At 32.4% G+C, this 16,021-nt stretch overlaps 1 protein-coding gene across 2 annotated transcripts in view; it reads left to right on the plus strand.

Annotated features, from left to right (window-relative positions):
• The first annotated feature begins 6,999 nt into the window (after positions 1-6,999).
• LOC113517022 (neuroligin-1) overlaps positions 7,000-16,021 on the plus strand; it is an 86,559-nt gene continuing 77,537 nt past the window's right edge. For both annotated transcript variants that reach the window (XM_031908045.2, XM_026901539.3), the window contains exon 1: positions 7,000-7,497. The gene's annotated coding sequence lies outside the window, so the exon portion shown is untranslated. The remainder of the gene's footprint in view (positions 7,498-16,021) is intronic.

Here is a 16,021-nt window from a genome sequence, read left to right on the forward strand (position 1 = left end):
ATCAAGAACAAAGCTATATCAGATTTATATACATTATAGTGCATTTTGTGGTGTTCATGGCGCTGTTTATGTATAGTAGACTGTTATTAGTTTTTAGGGATGTAAGCTGGGATGAACTAGAATTTTAACAATACCTGATAATTTTCGGACAATTGAAATATTAAGTTGTTAACCAGTTACTTATCAAATTTTACTTGTGGCATTAAAAAAATGGGTTCTAATATTAATTTATTTAAATAATCTAAATAAAATAGTCAACTGAAATAATTTTTAAAGGATAGTTCATTTGTGAAGTTGTCATTTAAGAATGTGAAATATTTTAATGTTTACAATAATTTGATTGGTGATTAAATTATATCAAGTATTAAATTGAAGTATTAGAGTGAAACATAGCAAATATAAGAACAAATAGAATAATAAAATACAGTTGTATAAATATGAGAAGTTGTTCTTTATAACACAGGGGGTAAACGAGCAAGCGGCTCGCCTGATGGTAAGTGACTACCGCCGCCCATGGTCACCCACAACACCAAAGGAATTGCAGGTGTGCTGCCGACCTTTTAAAAAGGAATATGCTAATGCTTTTTTAAGGTTATATTGTCGTATTGGTTCGGAAATACTGCTGCTGGAAGTTGATTCCAAAGAGTGGTATTGCATGGAAGAAAATGCCTTGAAAAACGCACGGTAGAAGACCGCCACTCATCCAGATGTTTGGGATAAAGGAGTGATTATGATGCTAATACAATGAAATACAATGAAATGTATACAATGAAATAATGTTATATATTTTGTTGTTTTGACAACAAATGGAATTTAAAAATAAATAATACAATTGATAACCAATAGATACCTTTTGAGTGATTAAACACAGAATGCATACGTAACCAAATATTTTTAAGACCAAAGAAATGGAATAAGGAAGCAGTAAAAGAAAAACCAATAAAAGTTGTTTTATTGCTCGTCGGCCCAAACACCTGCCACATAATGAGTTTTTAGTTATTTCAGGGCCTCATTGATAAAATTGGAAAAACATTATAGAACAACTCTACAAAAAGTATGTTAAAACAATGTTACGAATTAACTTTTTGGGAACTCTGGCAATTAAAAATCCAATAAAGCCCCTACAAAAATATAACTTTTTATAACCTTTAATTAAGAATTTGTTTGAAAGTAAAGAACAATATTTTTAATGATCTCATAATATTTTATACAAAGAAAACGGAGAATTAATGGAATGTGTACACAAATATTCTTTTAAAGAAATATTATGTACGAGTAGTAAATAAATCTCATTATAAATCGCATTATATGAATAGACTAGATATGCCCAGAATTATAATCCATATTTAATCTGTTAATACTCATACCATATTGTATTTGATTTATAATTGTTTCATATCATATTTTTTATTGTATGTTTATATAGCAGGATATGGAGATACTATTATTTATTTATTAATAGATGTAATACTTTAATTTGATTTATGATCTACAATAAAGACATTTGTCTTTGTAATTTTTTAATATTAGATTTAGCCTAAGTGAAAATTACATCTACAATTTGACTGGATTACGTTGAGAAAGATGTGCTTTTACTCTGGCAAATACTTCTTTTATTATTATAATAGCTTAGCAATGCAATTTTCTTTGCTAAACGTAGATAGAGGCTCTGAAAGAAGTTTTCCTCGACGATTTCATTGTTCTTTTAATTATTATAAAACGAAATCTTCTTTTCTCCTCAAAAAGATTAAATTTACGCGAATCCCTGGCAAATTATTTACCTTAGTCGTAAAGCTCACGTGAATCAACACTCAACGAATTATGCCTAAATTAAATGTGACAAGTGGCGCCCCTCATGTTCTGAATTCAGCCGGTAACAGGTGTTTTGTTTATTCATATGAAAAATGTCTCCCATGATATTTCTTTTGTTCGTCGTTGTTTCTGCATTGGATGTGAATTTAAATTAGTCTCCTGGCGCCACGGATTGATAGCTAATATTTCCATTTTATCCATGGGTTCCTAATTCATTATTTATTACAAACCAGCTGTATCCGAGATTTTATTCGCGTGACTGGGACTAAAGTAACCTATATCTCTTTACATCTCATATATTTTTTTTTTATGATTGACTGATCCGATACTACGCTAAAAATACACAAACGACTTAATTTCATATTCATTTTATGGTTATATTTTATTTCGCAAAGTCGTCTTTGTGATTAAGATATATAGTTTGACCAGAATAAAAAGACTCAATATCATTTTGTATGTCAAATATGATGATTGGTTAAGCCATTATGATGCCAAGAGGTACCAAACAAACTTACTACCACATTTATAATAAATAAGATTTGTATCAATAATTTCTGTCAATGATAATTTGAAAAGTGTATTATAGAAGCGTTATTAATATATGTCATTGACATTCGTAGATCCTTAGTTTTTATTAAGTGAATTTGTTACGGGCTAAAACTAGTATATTACAAATGTTGCAAGAGTTGCAATGATATTATAATAAAAAATATTATTTGATTGGTAACCAGAGGAAGACTCTGTACAAAAGTCGTCTGCTTGGGTACCTCTGTCCCTTTCGTGTTTCAACCGTAAAATAGTAGTGTTTGCATGGCTGTGTTTCAGTTTGAAGGGTAGGATATGGCGTGAATTTACAGGGTACAGAGGAATAACATCTGAGTCCTTAGGAATGGCAACACATGGGGGGTATCATGGGCGAAATAGTATACTCTGTTATGTCCATGGTAGTGCTCATGTCTATAGGCGACGTTTACCACTTTTCATCAGGTGGGCCGTCAGCTTGTTTGCCATTCTAAGTTGTATAAAAAAATCTGTTTGCGAAGAGATCAGGATTACTTAACATGTTCACAAAGTTTTTTTCTATTAGGTAATCCTGTACAGTTGTGGGTATACATGGTGATAACAATGTATTAAACATTATCGAATCTACTGTCGCATTTGTGGTTAATTCAACCACATACAACTCAGTCAGATGTTGGTTAAACTGGATAAAATTATCTTTGGCATTAACAGTAATTTATGTGATATAAGTACGAAATAAGTACTTACATTCATTTCATGTGACTTTATTTTGGGCATATCCATTAGATGTTAAATCGGATGGAATATTTTTCAGACTAGAAAGTCTCCTGGAACATTATGAAATGTAATACATGTTAATATTGAGTCTTTTGAAGACAAATGAAAAAGTATGTTTCATAAACGTATAAAATGAAATTTTGAGTACATTCCACGCTTATATAATTAAATTTGAATAATATTATATAATTATATACTATCATATACATCTAGACAGAGTAAAGAGTATCCAAAAATGGCATGTTTAAAAAATATGTGTAAAATAAATTTCAATAAGACAAAATATGCTACCTTTTAATTTGAAAATAACTACTAAAATATTTTGGTATATTAATTCACATTAGTATTCATATCATATTCAGTATATGTTTTTTTAGTTTATAGTACATTTTTATTTACATATATATAGATATACTCATGTTTGCATTTTGTAATAATCGAACCCAGAACCATTGGTAGTTAAGACACATGTAAATCGTTACATCACCAAGGTTATCAATTAATAATAGTAGCGTTTAGACTGTTTCAAATATCGACCATCTTTAGATTCAAACTTAGATTGAAAAAGTTAAGTTGTATTGTCATTGATATATAATAGACGGGATGTTAAATAAATGAGATTGAATGGTCTATGGTCGTTGCTCGTATATTTACACGTTTCAGTAACTTTTATATACATTCAACTGTGTTGTCTTTCTGTCCTTTTTAGATAACAGGTTGTTAAACATTCACATTGTATTAACCTTTTTTAATACAACTGGGATTTTGGGTAATCTCATTATTCTCTTTAAACATTAACATAATCATTTTAATAAAAACGTAATGACTTTACGGCAATGTTTAGATATTTGTGCTTGTTTTTTTTTTATACAACTTAGAATGGCAAACAAGCTGACGGCCCACCTGATGGAAAGTGGTAACCGTCGCCTATAGACATGAGCAGTACCATGGACGTAATAGAGTATACTGTCTCGACCATGATACCCCCATGCGTTGCCATTCCTGAGGACTCAGGTGTTATTCCTCTGTACCCTGTAAATTCACGCCATATCCCACCCTTCTAACTGAAACACAGCCATGCAAACACAACTGCTTTACGGTTGAAACATAAATGTGACAGAGGTACCCAAGCAATCGACTTTTGTACAAAGTCTCCCTCTGGTAAATGTTTATTTGGTACCCTTACTAAAATATTGCTAGTATTACATATTATGAATGACTATATGACTATAGAAAACTATGAGAATACATTTTCTTAGACTTAATCTGTAACTACAAAGGAGAGGAGATTGTTCGTAATACGGTTTAGTAGTTTCATTGCTAATAATATACCCTGCTAAAATATCTCTACGTGGTCCCTCTTAAAAACTATTGTAGTTAACTTCTGGTAAATTCATTACGACGCTGACTGATCTCATTACTACTCATTATTATAAATCCCTTCTCTTCTATTATAGATTTTTTAATGGAAATGTTGTCGCTTCTGGTGATTTCAAACGGGAAATACAGTAGTGGGGCGTAAGATAGCCACTCACATTTAGACTTTTCAAAAATAAAAAGTGTAAGAAAGAAATATAAGTGCTAAAAATTGGTGTGTATTAAATTTAATCTTAAAGAAATGAAAATGGAATGATACGAGTAACTCAGTTTGACAGATGAGGACTGAGGTCAGTCGGCTCATCGTAATTAATTCACAAGAAATTAACCACAATGGTTTCCAGGGGACAGCATGGAGGTGAACTTGATCCATTGGAAGTAATATACCTTATATACTGGAAATCAGTCCAATGAGCCCCATTAGTAATATTTTTTCCCTTACTACAGATAAATTAGGTTCTGATGATAATTGCTTCATATAAAACAAAGCTTTTTCATCCCATTATATGTCTAAGTTAGAGATCGCACCCCGAGGTAACCCAGATAACGATGAAAAAACGAAAGCAAGAAATGTATAAAATCAAACGGTATTATTGCAGAAAACGCTAAATGGAAATATTGGAGTGATAATTTTCTAACTCTAACACAGCCAGTTATTCTAATAGAGCTTTAACTGGAATAATACTTTTTCATGTTGCTAATAATAATGTAAATTACTTCATATGTAATAAAAATATGTAAAATAGTAATAGAAATTGTATATTTTATATAGATAAGTTTATTTGCTATTTGTTACAAAATGAAGCAAAGTATTCATTTATTTGCGTGAGTTTCCCGCGGCAGACCCATGTTTTGGTATTTTAAAATATTTTTTTTTTAAATATTATTTTGGTTAGAATACGTGTGTTATTTTAAAAATATGTGTTCCAATTAGTGTCATGAAGTTTGTTCTCTACTATTCAACTACGTATATTAAAAATGTCACTATTTTTTACTACAATGTAAAATTGCTTATTTCGGTCATTTTTTATTAATAACTTATAGAGATATGGTAAGTAGAGATATGTATAAAGATAACTTTAATCTCTTTAATATTTAATATCTATTCCTTATTTTCTTAAATATTGCGGTGTTCTTACACTACCTGAAAATTACAGCATTAAAAGTGTACCGAAATAAATAGTCAAAACATAGCTACGGAACTAGACCAATGTGTGTCTGACATGCCGGATTTCATTTCTTCAAATTGCTTAAACCCAAGAAGCTACTGTTTGCGAATTCTATACATGCATTTTTACTCACTGTCGTAACTTTAGGTGTGGGCAGTAGAAGAAACAGTTATCGGTCTTACGGAGCGTCCAATAAATTTGGATTGCCTTTTGTGTAGAACTTTTTCTTCCTTGGAAGACATGAATAGACCGTTACCACCCCACTCGTTTTAATTTCTGTTTGTACGTATTACTTGTTTTCATTCTAATAAAAGTCGAGAGAAAGTCTTGTTATAATCGTAGCGTGATAAGAGATAATAACAAAATCGGGATATCCCTGGGGTAGCCTTTTGTATCTGATACTTAATATTTATGCAAAATAATGCCTGTAAAATCGTACTACGTATCTGTACAAAATAGATAATATTGATACGTAAATTTATTATTTGACATGTATAGATATAATATTTGACTTTAAAAAAAATACCGCAAAAGGAAAGCGGTTTGGAAAGAATACGCTTAGGTAATTTCTCTTAAGTACTCTGTGAGATGATATTGCAAAGAAAAAATCTTTGGGTATATTTTATTCAATTGCTTTTATGGTAAGTATCGAATTGTGTAGCCTGGGATCACAGAGGTAGCTTTGTATATTGGAAACGTTGGTTTTTCTCGACATTAGAAAGATAATTTACTACTTACATACAATGGGAGTACCTAAGTAAAAAGTACATGATCTGTATAAATTATTTAATTTATGGTAATGGAATCTTATCATAATTCCATAGAAATGTTTATTGCGGTTTGATTTGAAAGAAATGTCGCCACTGTGTCGCAGTTATCGAGTCGCACTGAAAGGGTATTGCTTAAAGGGTGAGCGTCAGGCGCCAATATTTTTATACAGGTTTATGTTAAATGCGACACTTCTAATACTCTTTTTTATATCACAAAGTAGTGGATAAATTAAATAAGTAAATAGCTGTGTATATTCTTATAGATAATTGGTAAATGTGTAGATCGTTATTCAAAAATACTCTGCCTAAGTTTAGTGTGTCCCGACTGTCTTCAAAGAAAACTTAAAAATATTAAGGCTCGACAAGAACTAACAGAAGTTGTATGTAAGGATGTAGTCATAGATTACTGTGCGTATGTGTGCGTGTGTGGGCCAGCTGGTCCCCGACGGGCGCTGTGGTGGTTTGGGCGGGGTGTATCGATCTCGGTGGGGCGCGTGCGCCGAGACGACGGGCGCGGGCGGCGTCGGCGGGCCTCGCAGCAACACTCTGTATCACCCGCGCAGTCCGCAGCCGGCCGCCTGGCGAGCGACTGCCGATGACGTCTGTGTACGCCAATCCGCACCGTTTGACATTGAACGCGCGATAACACTCGAAAATCCTCAAACCGCCCCCTCACAGGAATTGCTTTAGACTTGTTCACTTGAAAACTGTTAGAAACTTATTGAGAATATTTTCTCTGAAGGTTTGACGTTATATTGGATGATTTAATAAAAGTGATAACTTTATTTTAGTTGACATTGATAGTACTATCGAACATAATTCGAGATGTCAAAATAAAAAAAAAAGTTGAATGTGAGGGTGCCCGTTGTACATAAAATTTGTGTTGTGTTGTATTATTAAAATATGAATAAGTGTATGATTATCGCATGAAGTGATCGTGTTTGTGACTGAAAAAAGACACTCGGAGACTCGGTCACGAGTTCACGGGTCGTTAATTCAACGAAGGAGAGAATTCGAAAAAGGTCTTCGTTTGCGTCCGCTCATTGGAGTGATAAAATTTATGACAAACGGTAAGGAGTTTGTAGTGATAAGGGTTTCGAGCGTAATTTTAACATTGGTTACGTATCTTGTCTGATTGTTGAATACACTGCTAGTGTTAATTGTTAACTTTCATCTCCTAGGACGTATTTCGTATAAAAGAAACTGTTAACATCAACTGCGGCACCGCTGATAACTGATCCTTCAGTGAATAGCTGTAATTAATCTGCTCTGTGCTTTTCGAGACTATGATAAGGACTATGCCACTACAATATGCCACTGATTGGTGTCATTGTTTTTATTTTTTAACTTCAGTAAAATTGTTATATATATATATATATATATATATATATATATATATATATATATATATACATTATGTAAATTTAGAAGTCTATATTATGTTAGTGTTCTTATTTAACTAAGTAGGGTAAACATACAGTATTAAATTAGTATGTAGATAATCTAACAATAAATCTGAGATGTGAAAGAGAAATTTAATTAATTTTCATATTGCGTTAGGCATAATATATATCTAAATAGCTATATATTACGTAGATAGGTACAATTTTTAGGTTTAATTTTAATAGGATAAATTTATTACCTTATTAAATGTTACTTGTAATTTCTAAAGCATATGACATTGTTGCTGTTCGCGTTTGTATGTTTCTAGACTTATTTTCTAAACTATGTAATGTATTTTAATATGAGTTATACTATTTTTACGAAATATTTGTAAGATCTTAATTTACACTCATACGATACTGGCATGGGGCTCTAGTACTGATTAAAAATTTAAATATGGAAATATTATCACAAGTGAATAACATTTTCTAATAACTAATACAAGTACCGCATAGATACCTCGATTAGTTTAATTATCATTCATTCAATTCAGCCATTATCCGTCCACTGCTGGACATAGGCCTCCCCCATAGACTGCCATAAAGAACGATCCTGAGCCACCTACATCCACGGAGTTTTTACAATAAATTTGACGTCGTCCCTCCATCTAGTGGGGGGTTGTCCTACACCGCTTTTGCCCGTACGGGGTCATAACTTAAGAACCTTTCTTCCTATTAGTTAAATGCAGCAGTTTAATAAATTTATTCATGTGCTCATGTATATACAATAACAACAACTTCCCACAATTTATTTTTAATGCAAAAAGGCCTGCTTTGCATTCGAAGAACATACTCGTTAGGCTAAAAATATTCTAACATCGGGTCTTCTGAAACGTAAGGTCCATACTTGTGTGAAAATTTATGAGAAAGTCGTATATCTTTGGCAAATGAATGTGAACGCGGTCTCTTTGAGGGAGTCCCGGTGGTCCCAGCTACCGAGTACCCGATTATGTGCGTGCGAGTTTCGACCCGCGCCTGTCACGAGTCCAATATTTTTATACACTTTATAACTAAGCATTCTGAGGCGTGATTATAATTTTATATTTCAAGATGTTGCCTTTCATTTTAGATTCGGAGTAAGGTATTATGAATATGTGTCTGATATATACTTTTATACATTTTGGGAAACTACCTATTGAAGGTTGCTAGTGTATGTTTTATAGAGATGTGGTACTATAGCAATAAGATTCAAATTAATATCGAGTAAGATTAGTCAAGAAATAAGAAAATTTTTATGTAGGCACATGTTGTCTTATTTCTTGATCGATTCACTTTGATTCTTTTATAAATTCTTTCCATGTTTATTTAGATTGTGGATATAAACTTTTAGAAATATAAATTTTATTGCTATTTATTTATATAATACTTTATTGCACTAATATTAACTATAAGAATTGTTGAAAAATTTTCAATAAGTATAATATAGTTCGAATATTAATATTCTTTCTTTCTCTATAGTTTATAAATAAAATAATTAGAAAATAATAGAAAAATAAAAAAATGCGAGCGTTAATGTAAAATAATTTCTATAGTTTTACACTAAAATACTTTGTTATGTCCACGGTATTGCTCATGTCTATAGGCGACTGTTACCACTTTACATCAGGTGGGCCGTCAGCTTGTTTGCCATTCTAAGTTGTATAAAAAAAACTAAACTTCACATTTATAATTAGTAATTAATTACAATTATTGTAATAATACATAATTGAAACAATGAAATATTATTATTAATATTGGTATATTATTATTAAAATTGATCTGATTTGTTATATCTATTTATTAACAACTAGCTGCTACTAGTGGCTTTGCTCGCGTGTAACTATGAATGAAGGATAAATGGTTTTATGGAAGTCTGTATTTGTCAAAGTACATGAAATGAAATGACATGAAATTACATTCTGGTTACAAAAAGTATATTTTGATTTTAATTTGCATACTTTTATTTACTATACACACAGTTTCATCTTCTTTAATTTGCTAAAGAAATGTATTTTATTTATATAAACTTTACTATGGTAGCGAAGTTTGTATAAAGAAAACGTATATCTTACATCTCCCTAGGTGATGATATTGAGACATTTTGTATTTTGCATTTCATTATTTGTACCTAGAAGTTTATTTATAAAGTTTTTTAGTGAATATATCCACACAAACGTGTTTACCTTTCAAAACAAAAATAGATATATTACTACTCCTTTTGCTCATTTGAGTGGTGGAATTTTAAACATTTTGAAATGATCATATCGACATTTCTAACGCAAATGATCATTTACTTTCAAAATGTCGGACCATCCATCTAAATTTTCAACCCCTAATTCATATTAATACTCCTACTTCCACCCCATTTCTCCCGGTTTGGGTTGTATGTCCAAAAATAACTAAATACGTATGTATTTATTTTAAACGAAAACCTTTAATATTAAATTAAATTTCATTCTTCTTACTTTAAAAATAATATTTCATAATTTCAACTTAAAAAAATATGGGTTTCTGTACAATCGTTCATTGTTTATTTTATCCCTTTAAGAGTGAATCTTTTAAAAATCCTTCCTTAGTGAATTTTTGTATCATAAAATGCATCAACTGTCTAAATATCACATTTTTAATCATTACTATTTAGGCCGTGTGTTGATGAAGCAATCAGGACTAACTATTTTATTATTATTATTAAATAAAAATGACCAATTTTAAAGTAACTGTGTGGTCCCGGCATAGAATAAGCCACCCCTTTCATTCCCGTGGGTGTCGTAAGAGGCGTCTAAGGGTGGCCGAGGGATGGACAGCAGCGTCCCTGTTAAAAAATCTCTTAAGCCTAACTGCGGTTGCTAATCCGCCTGCTAAGCGTGGCAACTACTAGCAAAACCCTTCAAGGGGAAGCTTTTGTGCAGCAGTGGACAGTTAAACGCTAATATAATGATGATAATGATGATAAAGTATATGCTACTTTACGTTAAAGTATATGCTCTGTGACGTATTATTAAAATTTGTCAATATTAGGGAGAATACTCGACCCGAGCAAATTAGGCGATGATCCATAAATTGACCCGACCGAAAAACAATTCCAGTGCCTTATAAAGTAACGCGTCTTGTTACTGCGCTGTGGAGATTGCCATCTCTTGACATAGTTTCTGCCATAAAACATATTTTGTTTTATTATATAGTAGTTTAATGTTGTATAAAAAGATATATTATATAGGTATTGTAACGTAGTTGTTACTATCGTTGCACAAATATATACGTACTTTAAGGTGAAATCGAATTTACTAGTATTATTTTTCAATTTAGTTATTTATACAGAAAAAACAAAGTTACATTAGTACACACATAAATAGTCTAGAATTATAAACTTAAGTTAGTTTGTAATCCAACATTATTTAATTATTACTGACAGGTTCTTATAAATAATATATAAATAAAGTAATAAAATACTTTAGTGATTTAACGGCACTACTCTTACTGCTATTTGACAGAATGTTCTACCTACGACACTGACAATTTTTATCAAGAAATCATGCATCGATAAATGACAGACAATAATTTCACTTCCCGTATTATCACTGTCTGTTTAGTTAGTATGGTCTTCAAATTTTTTGTTGGATTCAACCCTTGATTTATTTTGTGTAAATATTTACTTTCACTATAACATTCTCTTATTGAAAAGATGCTAATGACACCCATTTCATTCTACATTTGATTAATCCTTGTCCTTCTTTATATAAATACATCTTTGAATTTGTATCTTTCATACGTGAGATACGTCTGTCACTTTTTAACTATTATAAAAATTAGAATTCTAATTTCGATATTATACAAGCAGTTTTTATCTTAAGGCGTTTCGGGGTAGACAGAAGGAATACAGTGCCAAAGGCCTCTACTTTTTCTTATCTACGTTTATAATTCATTGTATAAGCTAGTTTCGAAAAATCTTAACTACTCTCTCTTATATACATAGTATTAACTCATCACACAATAAGGAAACTTACAAATTCTTACGTAAACTGATATATATGGGTAAAATTAGATTTATATAGTAGTGATTAGTAGATTGAAATGAACTAAGGATTGAATTATATTATTCTGTAAGCATTAAAATAATATGGTAATGTTAAAATGGACTTGTTAGTATTACACAAAAATTTTATTGGCAAAGTTGTTATTGAGACATAAAACGTTACAGATATGTACATTGTAACATTCGTTTATGAGTATTATTTTTATTCCAGATTCTTAAACACAAATTTCAATTTGAGAAGCCCGTCTTGGTCGGAAAACTTCGAACAATAGAAAGCAGCAGCTATAGACATAAAATACCTCATTACTTTTTATAACTTCGAGAAATAAAGGAGAGGACGCCCCGGGGAGCATGAAGTTTTCATCAGTCGTGTTCGGTATCAATATGGAAACCTTATCTGCAAAGAAAGCCCAAGCATGTCCACAAAATAAATAGGTCAGCGTTGCGGGAGGTTCAATTTCCTGTAAAAATTACGAGCATGTTTCTTATAAATGTTCAGTGGGTAGATACTAAGATGAGGGTTGCCGTGATTCGCGTCACGTCGCTTCGCCGGTGACCGCAGGGCAGTTTAAAAATTCTCCCTCGGCCTTAGTTGACCAATTCTGAATGGTAGACCTCCTGACCTTTTTCATACAAAAAGGCATGACTCGGGGATTTGTGGTGAAACTAATTACAAGGTTCACAGAATGAATTTCTTAAACAAATTAATGAGTACTATGTCCTAATAACTAAACATTCAAATATTTTATTAGCTATTTCTTTATTAGGAATTCATTTATGATTCTGTTTCACATAAAAGGTGCTATTCAACAAAACACACAAAATGTATATACTATTATATTGTCAAATAAGCAGCCTATGGACGTCTGTAACGTCAGGCAGGTCACGAGCGAGTTGCCGACCTTTAAGAAACCCGCCCTTTTTGAAGCCCCCCATGCTGTAGTCTCTCGGGAAAGCCTCGGTAGGAACATCCACAACCTAAGTGTTCGCGGGAGGAAGCTCCTCTGATACTGCACTTTGCGTGACAATTCTAGTTCTAAGGTATGAGGATAGACTCCTTGTCGATGGCGGTACTATGGTAAAAGGTGGCTGTAGGCATCATATTAAAGAGTTCTTCAGAAAACAATCCATTATACAGGCGGTAGTATATACATAGAGAAGCAAAAGCTTGCCTAAAATTAAGGGGCTCGATACCGCCTGTTAACCTGGGATCGTCGACAATTCTCATAACATGACTCTGGACTACATTAATAGGATTAAACTGGTATCCAAGAGCTCCCGCCCACATGTAAGAACAGTGCTTCATACGGGTCGGACTTGTGACTTATATAATAGCAGTGTCTATCCTGGGGTGAAGTACTGCTTCATTTTAATTAGCACTCTCAGCTGTTTGGACGCCAGCTTGACCTTGTCTTTCAGATGATTTCGGAACCCAATCGTATTAGAAATGTCAATACCATGAATTCCAATGTTTTTGGCGATGGTAACGGACGTGTTCTGAAATTTCGGAGCCATAGCAAATGGGGTTTTTATTTCATATAGCAAATTTATATGGACTCAAAATAAGAATAAATTGTATTGCATTAAATATTACAAACGTAAAAGTTTGTAAAAATGTTTGAATGTTTGATACTCAATCAAGCTTAAAAGGATGACCAGATTTGAATAAATTAACATATAGATAACCTTTTATTCTAATTCACGCATTTTGCTGCTGCTACGTGATATTGTTAGTGCACAAATATGTGAGAATTGGTAAAAACATCACCCACTTGGATAAGACTCACGAAAAAAATCTCAACAAATGAGAATGTATTTCTGTTTTAAGTACTTCAAAAAGTCACTTTTTAATCCATATTTTTACAAATGACTATCGATAACTTATTGTAGTTTGATAAGGTTCTGAATCTTTTTTCATGAGGTGTGTCTGCTATTTTATTCAGGCCATGAAGCGAGCCGTAAGAAGGTGTTAAAGAGTGAATTGGTAAGGAGCGAATGAATGGAATATGCGAATAGGTCGGCTCGTTTGCTCCGATCGGCGTTCGCAGCTGAATAATGAATGGGTCAGGCAGGAGCGATAATACTCAACGGTCCGACCGCGGTCTCTGTCTTACGACATACATCGGTTTAGGAATTAAATAAACTGGATAAATTGTAATGAATGAAAAAGTACATTTAATGGAACATAAAGAACTTAATACCATGAAGGAAGTAAATATTTAACAAATTATAAATTACTTATTTAGATTTTTAGTGCTGTACGTGAACGACATCGTAAAGATAATATATAAATATTATGTGCTTACGATTATAATACCAAATTAGAAAGTCAGAGGTGTGAGAGAGATTTGTTGATTGTTGCCGTTACTACATCATACTTGTATCATAACCACCTATAATGTTCTATTGATGGGTATGAATCTCAGTCTATAAGAGCTAGATACAGTCTGCTATTGCGGTCTGGGGAATCCAAGATAGAATCTAACTTCTTTATCCATAAAAACTAAAATCTCCTAAAAGAAAGGAAAAATCTATTTTAGCTATTGAAGTGTTTTGTCACTCTCTCTCAAATTGAGAATTTAGCGCAAAAGAAAAAGACAAAACCCTTCAATAAGTAAAATAGGTTTATGAGAGGTTTGTTTGACGTTTTTATGAATAAGAGGGTTAGCCTGAACCTTCGATAAGCCACGTCGGAGGTATTCATGTACAACGATTAAATTTTAATATCAGAAGTAGTAGTACTATGCTGACTAGATGGTTTGCGATAGGATTTGATTCAAAATGTTCACTATATGGCGCCTCATTTTTGAATTAGTAAATTAAGTTACTGGGAATGTAAAAGAGTGGTAACACGTAGTATTCATATTTTGTCACCACACCATAGTGCCGTGTTAAGCAATATTTTCAACTATGTCCATGGTACCGCTCGTGTCTATAGGCACTTTCCATCAGGTGAGCCTTTTTCGTGTGGGTGAAAATAGAATGGTAACCCCGCCTGCGCTATCGCTATACACCGGCGGAGCACCAGTGAGAGATGAAGAGGTGAGGATGAAAGAAGGTCAGCTAGCCCATTGTGACGAAATCAGCAAGACTTAATCACAATGGTTTTCAGGGAGAACCGCGTGGAGATCGACCTGATAGGGTATATTGCTAGCAATGAGGACATTACTAATAATCCCTTCCCCCCATCAGGTGGGCCGTCAGCTTGTTTGCCATTCTAAGTTGTATAAAAAAAAAAAACTATCTGTAAGTATTATTATAATCTTTGCCGATCCATCTAGGAGAAGCATAATTTAGTTACATGTAACTGATTTTACAACAACAACAACAACCAGTTGTAAATATGAACTTGCTAATTAAATACACTTTGTAGTCGGGAATTAATCATTACCTAAATCATAGTATCGTATAAATATCTACATTTTCAGGTAACAATCTTTACATTCACATACTTCAAGTAGAGGGGCGACCGTTTTGTATTGAATAAAATATAAGTAATTTTTTGAGCGTACAAAAACTTTGCGAGTTCCTCGTACATCGTGAATATTATGTAGCTATTCATTCCAGTCACGCATGCCGCCGCTGTTTATTCACATTCGCTTTGGCGTATGCAAATAATGGGGTAACTTCTTGAGTTCATCCGACCACTGTACCACCGGTACAGCTCTATTCTGAACAAATTATGTAATTTATTTATTGTTCATTTGTTTTTACGGTAAAGATGAGTGTTCAAAAACAAGGATTTATTAGGTTTGTCGTGTCTAAATACGAATTTATTCAATGATATATTGTACAAACAAAATATTACCAACGAAAATTTTGCTGCGTATTACAATAAAATAACGAGTAGTTAACTAGAACGATAGTATTGTTTGACATATGTTTATAACATTAGTTAACACATCTAAATATCAATTATACCATATATTAACTAAAATTATATCTGCATTATTAATTAGAGTAACAAATATTTATGTCCGGCCATTATCCGATTTAGCCGTATTTTGATTGACAGCGGTTCTCAATTTTACCTCTATTTCAATTTTCTCTCTTGATTTTATTAAATTACAAAACGATAGTAACGATTTTAACTTTAGTTCATTTCCTTGATGTTTCATTTGTTATGATTACTATATAACT

The sequence above is a fragment of the Galleria mellonella genome, unplaced genomic scaffold, assembly GCF_026898425.1.
Source record: "Galleria mellonella isolate WM207_F2 unplaced genomic scaffold, CSIRO_AGI_GalMel_v1 utg72, whole genome shotgun sequence".
Taxonomy (NCBI): Eukaryota; Metazoa; Arthropoda; class Insecta; order Lepidoptera; family Pyralidae; genus Galleria; species Galleria mellonella.